Source organism: Mandrillus leucophaeus, unplaced genomic scaffold (assembly GCF_000951045.1).
Source record: "Mandrillus leucophaeus isolate KB7577 unplaced genomic scaffold, Mleu.le_1.0 Scaffold484, whole genome shotgun sequence".
NCBI lineage: Eukaryota > Metazoa > Chordata > Mammalia > Primates > Cercopithecidae > Mandrillus > Mandrillus leucophaeus.
In genome coordinates, this window is record NW_012105187.1 from 527,474 (window position 1) to 541,020 (window position 13,547).

Here is a 13,547-nt window from a genome sequence, read left to right on the forward strand (position 1 = left end):
GCGGCCAGGGTGCTGGGGGCGCGCTGCTCAGAGCGGAGTGCCTGGGCTCAGAACAGGGGTGGGGGACCCGGGCAGTGTTGGCTGCGGCTCCGTGTGGAACCCCCACCAGGTGCCGCTCACACCAGAAGGTGCCAGTCGAGCCCCAACGCACTGGCTCTAACCCCAGCCCTTTCTCTCCTCCAGGGGAGGTTTCCTTAGGGTCCTCATACGTTTCAGGGTGATTACGAGTCACCCTCCAGGTCATCAGGACCTAAAAAAAGGCGCCACCTGCCACTCCACACACATGTAATTGCACAAACGAAGCCTGAAAGAAAATTTATTTTCATACTGGGAGGTGACACTAACTGGAACCCTCTGGTTATTGGTAGAGGACACCCTAGTGACAAATCCAGCAACCTAGATTTCCCTCTCAGCCCCCACCTATTACAGGGTTCACCAAATAAGATTTCCTTTACATTTTAAACAGGACTCTCACTTGTCGCCAAGATGTGGTAATACCAAGAAGTTAGTCTGTTTTCTTGTCTCTGTTATGCTATTCAAAATTCTCACATAAAAGATTATATTATGTAACTGTTAAACTGGACAACAACTTCCAGCTGGGAGTGATACGTGCAAACTATGAACATTTTCACGATAAAAGTCTGTTCAAGATCCCACATTTTGGAGAACAACAGAGACCACTCACTTCTGGTATTTTACTGTTGAATGTATATTGAGCCAATTGGAATTAACGTTTGTTTACAGTCTAGCTGTGAAATAGTGCACTGAAGCTGACAGCTCCCAAGGAGAACAGCACTGGGAAAACACCTGCCTGCCTTCACACTCGTCTGGAAGAACACTATGTTAAATTCTGAGTTTATTTTGAGGAAAATATTAATATCATGTTACTGTAGTTTAGGGAATAATTACAACATGCCTCATGTTTCCACTCTGTTCTTACTTTATTCCTTTCGTTGAGTCCTGGACTTTGTTTATAACGATACTAACTCTGCATATTTCACTCACACACACACAAAAAAGTTTTACTCTAGTGTTTCTTCAAAAAAGTTTGTTTTGATAAATTATGGGTTTTTTAATTCTTAGGTTCTGAATAATAAAGACCCCCTGTCCTGGTCCAAAGTTTAAAAACAGCAACAGCTCCCTTTTCCTCCAAAAAGCAAATATTTGTTAGAAATCTGTTACATGCCACACAATTCATAGATGCCACAGTCACAGAGGTAAAAGACCAAATCCCTGCCCTCATAATCCTAATGAAAGATACAGGTGGGTCAGTAGATGATTGTGTTTGGTAAGGACCATGCTTTTATTTATGTATATGTACATAAATAAACATATATATTTATTTATACATAATTTATATTTATGTATATATACATGAAAAAATATATATAGGAGAAAAGGACCTTTCTTCTCCGAAGAAGGGATACTTAAGTTGAGTTTTGAAAACAACTTTTTTTTCTTGTTTTTTGCCTCCCAAAGAAATTTAGCTTGTTTCTCCGACCTCCTTTCTTCTCCAGGATGCTTTGACAAATGGAATGCCATTGTCCCTTTTTCCTGCAATGACTCCCTTCTCCCTGGGTCCAACACAGAGCTCCCACCGTCCAGGCTCAAGATCAGCTTTCAGTTCCACCCATGGCCACTGCGTTTCTTGGTCAGTCTTCAAGAGGTCTTTGTGTTCTCAACCTTCTCCTGTATTCCCAAGTGGAAGCTCCGTTGGCTCACCCTCTAGTCCTCTTCCTGCTGAGCCAGTCTTCAACCAGGAGTCACACCAGAGTCACCAGGACAAGGAAAGCTAGGCCCATCTGAAGGAGATTCTGGGCAGTGTGGTCTCAGAGGGCACAGTCTTTCTGGAGTCCCGTCTGTGTGGTTAAAAGGTAGGTGTCCCAAGAGCCAGAAGAGGTGGGGTCTGGGTGTTCTCAATGTCCCCTGTGACCAGGAGCTTCACCGGTTCACTGGGGAAAGACCACACATGGTTGTTATAGGAACCAAAACACCGGTATGTCCCTCTGTGGGCTGTGGTCACAGGGAACTCCACCTGGAGATTCCCATATCTGCGCTGTACGCGACTGGATCTTCCCTCCTGTTACCACCAGATCCAGAGAGTCACTGGCCCCTGACCAGAGCTCCCAGTCAGATAGAAACAGCTGTATAGCCCTGCCGTGCAGGAGGTCATGACCAGGATGTGGAATTCAACTTTGTTAATCCGTTCGGGGGGTTTTGGTCTCTCCATGGCAGAAAGGCTTCCTTCAAAGCACAGCTGGTATTCAACAGCCCCAGAATTTCCCTGGTGACAGATGGTCACCGGCTTTGCCTTTGGAATCATGAAACTGGGTTCAGCCCAGATGATGGGTTTTGGGAGAGTCTGCTGCTGAGTACTGATCCTCTGACTCAGACACAGCCAGTGGCAGAGCAGGGCAGGGAGTGTAGAAGGCGTCACTCAGATTCTGCCAGGCGAGTGCCAAGCAGCGGGGTGGAGACTGAGCCCAGCAGGCCAGGAGATGCACAGGATCTGGTGGGTGAGGCCCAGCACCTATCACCACGGGGCAGCTTTCACTTTGACTTTTTTCACAAGAAGGTTCACATCTCCTCTCCACCTCTGACCATGAGCCTACAGAAAGGCCATGGTCCCTATGACACATCTGACCATAGCTGTGGTCTAGCCAGCTCCTCTGATAATTGTCTGCTCAGCCCAAAATGCATTTCTGGGTCAACTTGTCAATTCTGCAATGTGGAAGTCATGCCCAGGGCGTGGGTCAGTATACAGACCCATGATACTGCCTGAGAATCTTAAAAATATAGGGAATTTCACAATGAGATACCATCTCACACCAGTCAGAATGGCTATTACTAAAAAGTCAGAAATTAACAGATGCTGGTGAGATTGTGGAGCAAAGAAGAAGGTTTACACACTGTTGGTGGGAGTGTAAATTAGTTCAGCCACTGTGGAAAGCAGTTTGGAGATTTTTCGAAGAACTACAAATAGAATTACCATTCAGCCCAGTAATCCCATTCCTGGGTATATAGCCAAAGGAAAATAAGTAAGTCTACCAAAAAGACACATGCACTTATATGTTCATTGGAGCGCTTCATAATAGCAAAGACATGGAATCAACCCAGGTGCCCAACAGTAGTGCATTGGATTAGGAAAATGTGGTACATATACACCATGGAATACTATACAGCCATTAAAAGGCACAAGATTTTTGCAACCACATGGATGGAGGTGGAGGCCAATATCCTAAGCAAATTAACACAGAAACAGAAAATCAAATACCACACGTTCTCACTTATAAGTGGGAGCTAAACATTGGGTACACATGAACACAAAGAAGGGAACAACAGTCACTGGGGACTCCAAAAAGGAGGAGGGAAGGAGGGGGGCAAGACTTGAAAAACTATGTATTTGATACTATGCTCACTAGTTGGGCGACTGGATCATTAAAAGTGCAAGCTTCAGCATTACACAATATACTCATATAAGAAACCTGCACATGTATCTGCTGAATCTAAAAAAAAATAAGTAAAAATAGAGACTTTTTAACCTTGGCTCTTCTGTGTACAGCATGCACATGCTTGGATAAGTTAATTGGTTTTGTCAGAATGGAATGATAACACTATCTTCTTCAATGATCAGTTATAATGTTTCAATAAAATAAAATAAAAGTGAAAAGAAAAGCTTCCCACTTAAAGACTTAATAAGGGTTGGGCACGGTGACTCACGCCTGTAATCCCAACACTTTGGGAGGCCAAGGCAGGTGGATCACAAGGTCAGGAGTTCAACACCAGCCTGGCCAATATGGTGAAATGCCATCTCTACTAAAAATACAAAAATTAGCCAGGAGTGGTGGCAGGCACCTGTAGTCCCAGCTACTTGGGAGGCTTAGGCAGGAGAATCACTCAAACCCAGGAGACAGAGGTTGCAGTGAGCTGATATCACGCCACTGTACTCCAGCCTGAGAGACAGAACGAGACTCTGTCTCCAAAAAAGAAAAAAAAGAAAAAAAAGAAAAAAAAAAGAAAAAATTATCTACTAAGGTTGTGAAGATCTACGGTAAGAACAGATGTTCTATTTGTGAAATTGTTAAGAAGAAAAAAGTAATTGGTGCATACATAGGGTATGGTACTATGCACGGTTTCCGGCATCCACTGGGGCCTTGGAATGTATCCTAGTGGATACGGGGGACTGCAAAGAAATGTGCTAATTCAAAACAGTGAGCAACATTGGAGTCTCCCTGCAGGTACAAGAGGATGGACTGAGTGAGAGGTAGATTTCCCATATACTCTTGGGAGATGAATAACAATAGCAACAATTAGAGTGATGAAAGCGCAATAGTAGAAAGGGATCCCTCTCTCTCTTTTTTTTTTTTCCAAGACAGAATCTTGCTCTGTCACCCAGGCTGGAGTACAGTGGTGTGATCTTGGCTCACTGCAATCTCCACCTCCCCGGTTCAAGTGATTCTCGTGCCTCAGCCTCCCGAGTAACTGGGACCATAGGGATGCACCACCATGTCTGGGTAATTATTGTATTTTTAGTAGATACAGGGTTTCACCCTGTTGCCCAGGCTGGTCTCCAACTCCTAAACTCAAGTGATCCACCCACCTCGGCCTCCCAAAGTGCTGGGATTGCAGGAGTGAGCCACTGTGCCCAGGCTGATTCCTCTCTTTTATCACCATCAAACTACTCTGTGCTATATGAGAAGAAAGGGGTGGAAGAGTTTTTCCCACTCTTCCATGTGTTCCTGAAAAGTGAAGCATGCACAGCCCCTGTCCCTCTTCTTGACAGAAAAGCCTTGTCTCTTTCTCACTTCCCAAATTTGGCTTGACTCTCATGGTGTAGTCAACTTCTTGAAGTTTGCAGGATAAGATGTCAGGCAGGATGAGGGTTCAAGTACCAAGTCTCTTTTTTCAATGCCTTCAACTCTTAGCCCTAAATTCCAGAATGTCCTTCCTCCATCCAGCCAGTATCCATCCATTCTACTTGTCCAGATAGTCCCTAACCAAATGTCCTTATAACATTTTGAGGGATGGCATCATTCTCATTTGTCTATAACATCTTTCCTAGAACCATCAGTTTTATAGGCAGTACAGGAAGCATAATGCTGGCATCTGCTTGGCTTCTGGGGAAGCCTCAGAAAACTTTCAATCATGGCAGAAGGAAAAGAGGAAGCAGGCACATCTTACATGGCTGGAGCAGAAGCAAGAGAGCTAAAATAACTTTTATACCTTTTTTTTTAGACCTCTGAACTTTCTATTAGCCTCCTGCTCCCCAAAGAGCATCCTGCTTCTGTTGGCTTAATGTCTCAGAACTTTGGTGTCGTTGGTCTCCAGACACCACTTTGCCATCCACTATCTAGCAGGTGGTGGTCTTTTGAATGGTTTGCATGGAGCTGCTGCTGTCCAGGGTATCACCAACATTGAAGTCCTCGCCATCTTCCAGCAGGCCGTGGCAGGTGGTGATCTCAGCCTCCAGCTTGACTTTGATGTTCAGCAGGGCCTTGTACTCCTGGGCCTGGCACTGTTCCTCTGCCCGGGTCTGTACTAGCTCTGACTCCAGGTGCAGCAGGATCCCATTGAACTGCTCCATCTGCAGGGCATAGTGGGCCTCTGCCTCCCTCAGGCTGTTCTCTAAGCTGGCCTTCAGATTTCTTATGGAGTCCAGGTTGATCTCCAAGGACTGGACTGTACGTCTCAGCTCTGTGATCGTCATCTCAGCAACTCCAACCTGGGTGGATTGCGTGGTAACCACTGTGGTGCTCTCCTTAATCTACTGAGACCACTACTTGTCCAGCTCCTCTCAGTTCTTCCAAGCCAGCTTATCATATTGGGCCCAGATGTCTGTCATGATCTTGGCAAGGTCCTGAGATTTGGGAGCATCTACCTCCAAGATCAACCCAGAGCTGACAGTCTGGGTTTGTAGGCCTTTTACTTCCTCTTCATGGTTCTTCTTCATGAAAAGCAGCTCCTCCTTGGGAGCCTCGATCTCTGTCTCCAGCTGCAGCCGAATGACACTGGTGTCATCAATGGCCTTCCAGAGCCCCTGGATGTCACTCTCCACAGACTGGTGCATGGCCAGCTCTGTCTCATACTTGACTCTAAAGTCATCAGCAGCAAGATGAGCATTGTCGATCTGCAGAACAATGCGGGCATTGTCCACAGTATTTGCGAAGATCTGAGCCCTCAGGTCCTTAATGATCTTGAAGTAATGGCTCCAGTCTCTGACCTGGGTCCCTTCTTCTCCAGGTACTCCCGGATTTTGCTCTCCAGCTTCTGGTTCTCGGTCTCCAGGCTCCTCACTCTGTCCAGGTAGAAGGCCAGGTGGTGGTTCAGGCTTTGCATGGGCTCCTTTTCGTTCTGGATGCCTCCCATTCCTACCAGACCCCCAGCCATCCCTGCGGCCAGGACCCCGACCCCATGCCACCCTGGAAGCTGGTGGAGTGGGACACGGAGATTTGGGAACCAGAGCCCCAGACGTCTGCATAGATGCTGTCTGTGCTGCTGACTGGCAGGGGGCCATAGCTGGGCGCCTAGACAGAACCCAGGGACTGGTAGTTGGTGGAGGTGGAGCGAGTGGTGAAGCTCATGCTGTCTGCAGAGGAGAGCAAGAGACAGGACTCAGGCTTTGCTGATGACCTACTTTTTACTAATTATGAAAGCAATGCCTCTACCCTGAGCCAATTTGGACAATACAGGAAAGGATAAGAAAGAAGAAAACTTAAATGAGCTGTAATTCCAATGCTCAGCAATAGCTACTACTAGATTTTGGTATATTTTCTTTCAGTATTTTTTTTCTATAACATTATTACAAAGTTTAGATCATATTAAATTTTATAGTTTGTTTTTCTATTTAGATAAGCATTTAAATATCATTAAAAATTACTTAAACACATAATTTTCAAGAGTGCCATGTAATTTCTTGGTATAAATATAATTTGTATAACCTTATATTTTCAAGCATTTGGGCTACATTAATTTCTATAGCATCAAATATGCCATTTTGAATATCTTAGTGCATAAGCTTTTGCTTATATTTCAGATATTCCTCTAGGGGAAAGTGGGATTACTGAGTCAAGATGTAGAAACATTTTAATGTTCTCATTATTGCCAAACTGTTTCCCAAAAAGAATGTAATTAATTTCTACTTCTGTTAGCAGATAAAATTCCCAGGTTGGCTGAGTTATGAAAGAGAAGGAAACTGTAGGCACCTAAAGCAGGGACAGAATGCGGGGATGGAGTAAGGTAAATATTCTAAGCAGAGAGAGTAGTTAGTGGCTTTATCCAGGGGTAAAAGAACTTGGTCTAGGTAGCTGAATATAACAGGAGTAGAGAGGACAATTTGGGACAAAAACTCAGGCTGTAGAGATATGCATAAGCCATATTACAAAGAGTCACATATATTATGTTAAGAAGTTGAATTCTAGCCTTACTGATAAACTTACCCTTATTCAATTTTATGTCCCACCCCTGCTCCAGCACCCTCAGCATTCATTCCCATATAAATTATCCCAGCTCCTGCCAGAATATATTGACTAGCTCCTTCAGGGTTTAGTTATTTTTCTCCCTTAGCCACTTTAGCAGTTCCCCAGTCAGTTATGTTGTGTCTTAACCCTATTTATTGGATTAGTGGCCAGGAGTAGATCCTCAAAGTGGTGGCTCTCATCTTCAGAAGCGGAAGCCTATGCATCATCTTCAAGCACAGGAGACTCTACCCTTTTATGAGGAGACATGAGCCCAGAGGGTACAGGGGAATCCGGGGATTCAATATTTTCAAGTGCATCAACCAAGATCTTCCTGTAACATCTCAGCATCTTACTCCTTCCCAATCAGAACCTGATTTTGGTGTGGCATTCCTGCTCAGGCTAAGAACTCAACCTTCTCTACAACTCTATTACCCTCATAAAAACCTGGAACTCTTTTTTTTTCTCCCCCTCAGCAAGAAATGAAAGTCATTTTTGTGTGTTGCAGTAGAGGCCCTCTAGCTTCCACAGTTCACCTTAAATTCATGATTAATTGCCTCAGCCTTCCTTTCTCTTTTGCCAAAAAGTCAATATTACCCAGAAAGAGCCGTTTGATTACACCGTCTTTGTAATCACTACTTCCACAAAACCTCTCAGACTCCTGAAAACAGTACACCAGCAGTGCATTCCCTTCCCTTTTGCTGACTAAAAGATTTTGGCAATTGCACCTGCATAGCACACTAGGAGCTATCAGTATTTAAACTATCAAAGACAGTGTCCTTATTGACAGCTGCCTGGCAGGTGGGCCAGCACCAAAATATCATCTTATAGTCTATCTTCCACTAACTCTTAAACTGGGTTTCCTGGGAAGCAGACTCTGAAGCAATGATTTTCAGAAAGAGAATACAGGGGAATGCTTTTGAGAATGACACCTGTAAGGGAATGAGGGAAGCAGGAATGGCCAGAGTTATTGAACTGTAAATCATTTGTAACAGGGTCTTCAGCAATTCCTACTGGAAGCTCTGAACTGGGATGGCCCTTCAAAACTGTCCTACATTAAGGCAAGGGAGTGGGCTTTGTATCTTTACATCTGCCAGTCATTGGATATGGACTGTCTGTAGAGAGGAGACATAACCTTGATTGTGGCAGCTCCCTTTAGCTGAAATGAATGCCCAGAGAGGGACTCACGTGTGAGTCTTCATCAGCCAACACTCCCAGCAGTTGGGAGAGTGAATGTCGTGATCCTAAAATGGAGATGGGGGCAGCATCCCACAGCATCCACTACATTCAGTTATCACACCTGGGATATAAGATAGCATAGAACTCTCCAAAGTGGATTTGATGTTGACTTAGCTGAGCTATTGGCTTAGGAGCAGGATTAGTTCCAGTACTTGAGACCATTTTCCGGAAGACAGTCCATCTTAGCTGTGGGTATTGATGGAAAATTAGGCAACTGCACTAGACAGCACAGTGTTAGTCAACCTATTACTTAGATTGGGACTCAAGTGACTTAAGAATGGAGATATGCAAAGAACTTGAAAAGTTTGAATGTCTGCATAATGGGTCTCATTGGACTCATGACTGAACTTCCTTTCCCTCCAGTGCTCTCTCTCTCTACAAAATCTAATTTTATTGAAGTTATATTGTAAAATAAATGATCAAAAGCATGAACTCTGGCCAACTTGCCTGAATTCAATGGCTTGACTATGATATAATTGGAAGTTTCTCCCTCTAAGGCCTTGATTTCCTTGTCTATAAAATAGGACTTATATAATAACAGTGTTATGGTGCCGGGCGCGGTGGCTCAAGCCTGTAATCCCAGCACTTTGGGAGGCCGAGGCGGGCGGATCACGAGGTCAGGAGATCGAGACCATCCTGGCTAATAGGGTGAAACCCTGTCTCTACTAAAAATACAAAAAAAAAAAAACTAGCCGGGCGAGGTGGTGGACGCCTGTAGTCCCAGCTACTCGGGAGGCTGAGGCAGGAGAATGGCGTAAACCCGGGAGGCGGAGCTTGCAGTGAGCTGAGATCCGGCCACTGCATTCTAGCCTGGGCGACAGAGCGAGACTCCGTCTCAAAAAAAAAAACAGTGTTATGGTAATGAGATGATATATACTTAACATACAGGACAATGCCTGACACATGATAAGCACCCCATCAATGTCAAATCAGTCTATGCTTTCTCATAGCAGTTAAAAGCAATTCTCATATTTGATTAGTGACTTAACTAGCAAGGCCTTATGTGCTGAATGATGCCAGCTTTGCTCTATAATCTTGGGGAAAAACTCATTTCCCCTCTTTTCTTGCAGGCTTTTCCTTGAGTTGGCTCTTCTGTGCCTTTGAAGCAGTGTGGTACACGAGCCTGATGTTCAAGTGGGGGCCTGGGTAGAAAGAGGAGGGTGCTGCTGGGCTTGTTGGGCACTAGGGATCAGGCCTGCTTCAGAGCAACAGGAGGGTCTTTGGTTTCTGCATACAAGGGCTAGTTTCCACATTAGGTTTTGTGGCCAAAAACTCCTGGTCTTGTCTTGTTCTCACAAAGACCTTGAATGGAATATGTGGCTATGACAGAACTGATTTGAGAATTTTAAGGTCCTGGGCATCTTTCTTTGTCTCTTGTTCCCAAGGATCTGACCAGTAGCCATTGTCCTGGCTTGTTCATGCTGTTTTCTTCACCTGGAATGCCCTTCCTACTCCTCTCCACCTACCAAAATGTTTCTAGGTCAGGTTCTGATACGTGGCCCTAGTCAAAATCAACCCTTCCCTCTTTCATGTTCTCAGAGTACTTTCTGCCCCATATTATGCACTGGAAACACTTCGTGACAATGACATTCATATTTGTTTTCATCCCCAGTACTTAACACAATGCTTGACATCTAACTAGTGAAAGTTTAAAGAACTGTACAACTATAGGGGTACAATTTTTCCCCCAATATTTGGGCTGAAATACGTATCTGTCCTTCTCTCACCCTCAGGTTGTGACCTCCTTGATGCCAGGATCAGGTTCTGTTCATCTTTATGTCCACTGGAGAGTTTACTTAGCACAGGGCTGTCACATCACAGGTTCTCAACAGATGTGCGCTAAATTCTATGAATCAATGTGAATATTTGTATGCTGTTATTATCTATGGGTTGGGCTGTCTGGGAGAGCTCTGGGTTAAATCCACAAGCTGTTTCCACATACGAATGATCCAAGTTATACATGCTTATTTTAAAATTAGAAGTCACTATTTTCTACCAAAAAAATTTCTTATCAAAACTTATATTCTTCCTGGTTCACTGTGAAGCAGAAAGTAGTCTCTGGGACTGCAACCCTGCAGTCTCTGAGCATATAACTCTTTGAGATCTTTTTTCTTTCAGAAAGAAAAAGTTAAGCACTAATAAGTAATAATAGCTGGCTCTCAATAAAACAAAATAGATCAGAGTCACTGACATTTCAGAGATCCACCCAGACTCAGAGTTTCCATGACATTTCATTATTATCTGGAGTAGGGATTTGGAGTTGAGAGCAAAGCAGATCTACTTGATATAAGAGCAGAGGCATAACAGGAGCTGGAGTGTAATGTAAGCAGCTCTGGAATGGGTGGGGGGTGTATTGAAGAGAGAGCAGTGACCTGGAGGACTCACCTCCCCTTTATTCTAGTAAGGACTTTTAAACTGGCTGTAGGTAAAATGTTGGGACCAAAATTAAAAGGAACTGAAGGATCTCACTGGCAACAGGCTTGAGATTCTGCAGAGTAGAGAGAACAGCTCATTTATTTTACAGATATGTATTGAGCACCTATTCTGTGCTGGTATGGTATTTGGTGCTGGTGCTGAAGACAGATAATAAACATGATTTTTTTTAAGTAAAATTATCAAGAAAATAAAAACACATATCTACCCCAAAACTTGTATTCATGTCCATAGCAGAATTATTTATAATAGCCAAAAAGTAGAAAGAACTTAAATGTCAATCAACTGATAAACAGATAAATAAAATGTGGTATAGCCATACAATAGAATACTATTTGGCTATTTAAAAAGGAATAAAGTACTGCTGATACATACTACAACATGGATGAACCTTGAAAGCATGCTAAATGACAGAAGATGAGGTCACAAAAACCCATATAACATATGATTCCATTTATATAAAATGTCCAGAATAGGCAAATCAAGAGAGACAGAAAGTACATTAGTGGTTGCCTAGGGCTGGGGGTGGGGGGTGCCAGGGAAGAGGGGCAGAGTTTGAAAAGAAATGGGAGCTGACTGCTAATGGGCCCAGGATTTCTTTCTGGGGAGTTGAGAATGTACTATAATTGATTGTGATGATGACTTCCCAACTCTGAGAACGGAAACCATTGAATTGTATGCTTAAATGGGTGAACCATATGGTATGTGAATTATATCTCGGTTTTTAGAAGCAAAATTTATGGTACACTATATGATAGGTGCTATGGAGAATGATAAAAATATGGAGATGGATAAGGCAGAGCAGGGATGAGGAAATTTTGGAGAGTAGTCCCGGGATATAATTTTTGTACAGAGCACAGAGGGAAGATCTCACCCGTAAGATGACATTTGAGTAAAGATCTGAAGGAGGTCAAAAGGAAAATCTTGAACTTTGACAGCTGCAAAATAAGGAAAGTTTTTTCCATCACAAAGTCATTTCCAGGATACAGTTCAGATATAAAGAACACAGATAAGTTAGTAGTAACACAGTTTTAGGAAGTCTTTAATACTAACACATTATTTTCATATTTCCCTATGTAAGAATTTAAAGGCTCACATCAGTCAGAAAACACTAAATGAGTACCCTGGGGATTTAGGTATTTTGGAAGTTTTGTGTGGTGGAGATTTGGTTTATATTATTTTGGAGGTGCACACTGGGATGCTGTGAAAGGCAGTTGTATTTATTTTTCCTTTTGCTTTCCTCAATTGAAAAAATAAGTATTAACGAACACTTCATTCGGCGATTTATTCACAAATAATTTTTCCCTCTTAGAACATGCATTTTTTTCCTCCTCAACTCTTTGGCATTAACTTTGTAAATCACAAGGAAAAAACCCTAAAAACAAACAAACAAAACAGTTTGTAAACAAATATTCTGAATGGCAGTAAGAAACACAGTTCTTTGAAGCCTGTACCTCCTTATTTTGACCAGAGGAGAGCACTAGAGAGCTTTCGGGCTATTGAAGGGCCCCCAGTCCCAAAGGGCTGGGTGGAGCCTGAAGCATTCCTTCAACCAGGCATAGCTTAAGTCCTGACTCAGAAGACAACAGCACAGCATTTTGCTAAAGGGCAAGCTCAGACACATTTCCGTAACATATAACATTTCTTTCACCTCAGATGTGATGTTCTGCTAAATCTTCAACATTTCATAGTGTGTACTAACCCCCTGGTACTTGTTTTGTGTTCTGCTTTTGTTTTCAGCTCTTTGGGAGGTAAACAATGATTTTAATTTCATTTTACATATATCACACAGAAAAGAATCACCATACACGTTTAAGGGCACATGAACTCCACTAAGGAGAGGCAGTAATGGGTATGGACAAGACAACGTAAAACTTCCGACTAAAGTTACCCTGGTGGAAAGCCAATGGCCCAAACTTGTCTTAACCATCAGAAGTCTTAGGTTTCAATTTTGATAGGAAAAGACACGAAGAATAACATCAGCTAATTAGCTTACAATTTGAAAAGTGTATAAATATCTAATAAGGGATCAGACATTTAAAATATATGATAACTGGGGTATCAAGGGCGGAAGACAACAGACACTCTCAACCACTGTTGATAGAAATAGAAACAGTTAAAATCTTATTGGAAGGCATTTTGGTAAAAAACAAACAAACAAACAAACTTTCAAAATTTTAAGTGTGCATAACTTCAACCCAGCAATTCCATCTCTAGATATAAGTTCCCCAGAAATGCTGCACATGCACACAAAAATTTTATTTATAATAGTTTTCATAATAATGATAATAGCATTTAGCACTTACTATGGGCTATGTGCCGTTCAAGAACTTTACATACGTTGACTAATTTATCTCTAAAAACATCCTGGCGATCCCCATTTTATTGACGAGGAAGCTGAGGCAGGGACAGGTTAAGTAA

The 13,547-nt window shown here is 42.9% G+C and overlaps 1 pseudogene; it reads right to left on the bottom strand.

The window, feature by feature from the left end:
• Positions 1–5,292: 5,292 nt before the first annotated feature.
• Positions 5,293–13,547, bottom strand: part of LOC105550441 — a 47,642-nt pseudogene continuing 39,387 nt past the window's right edge.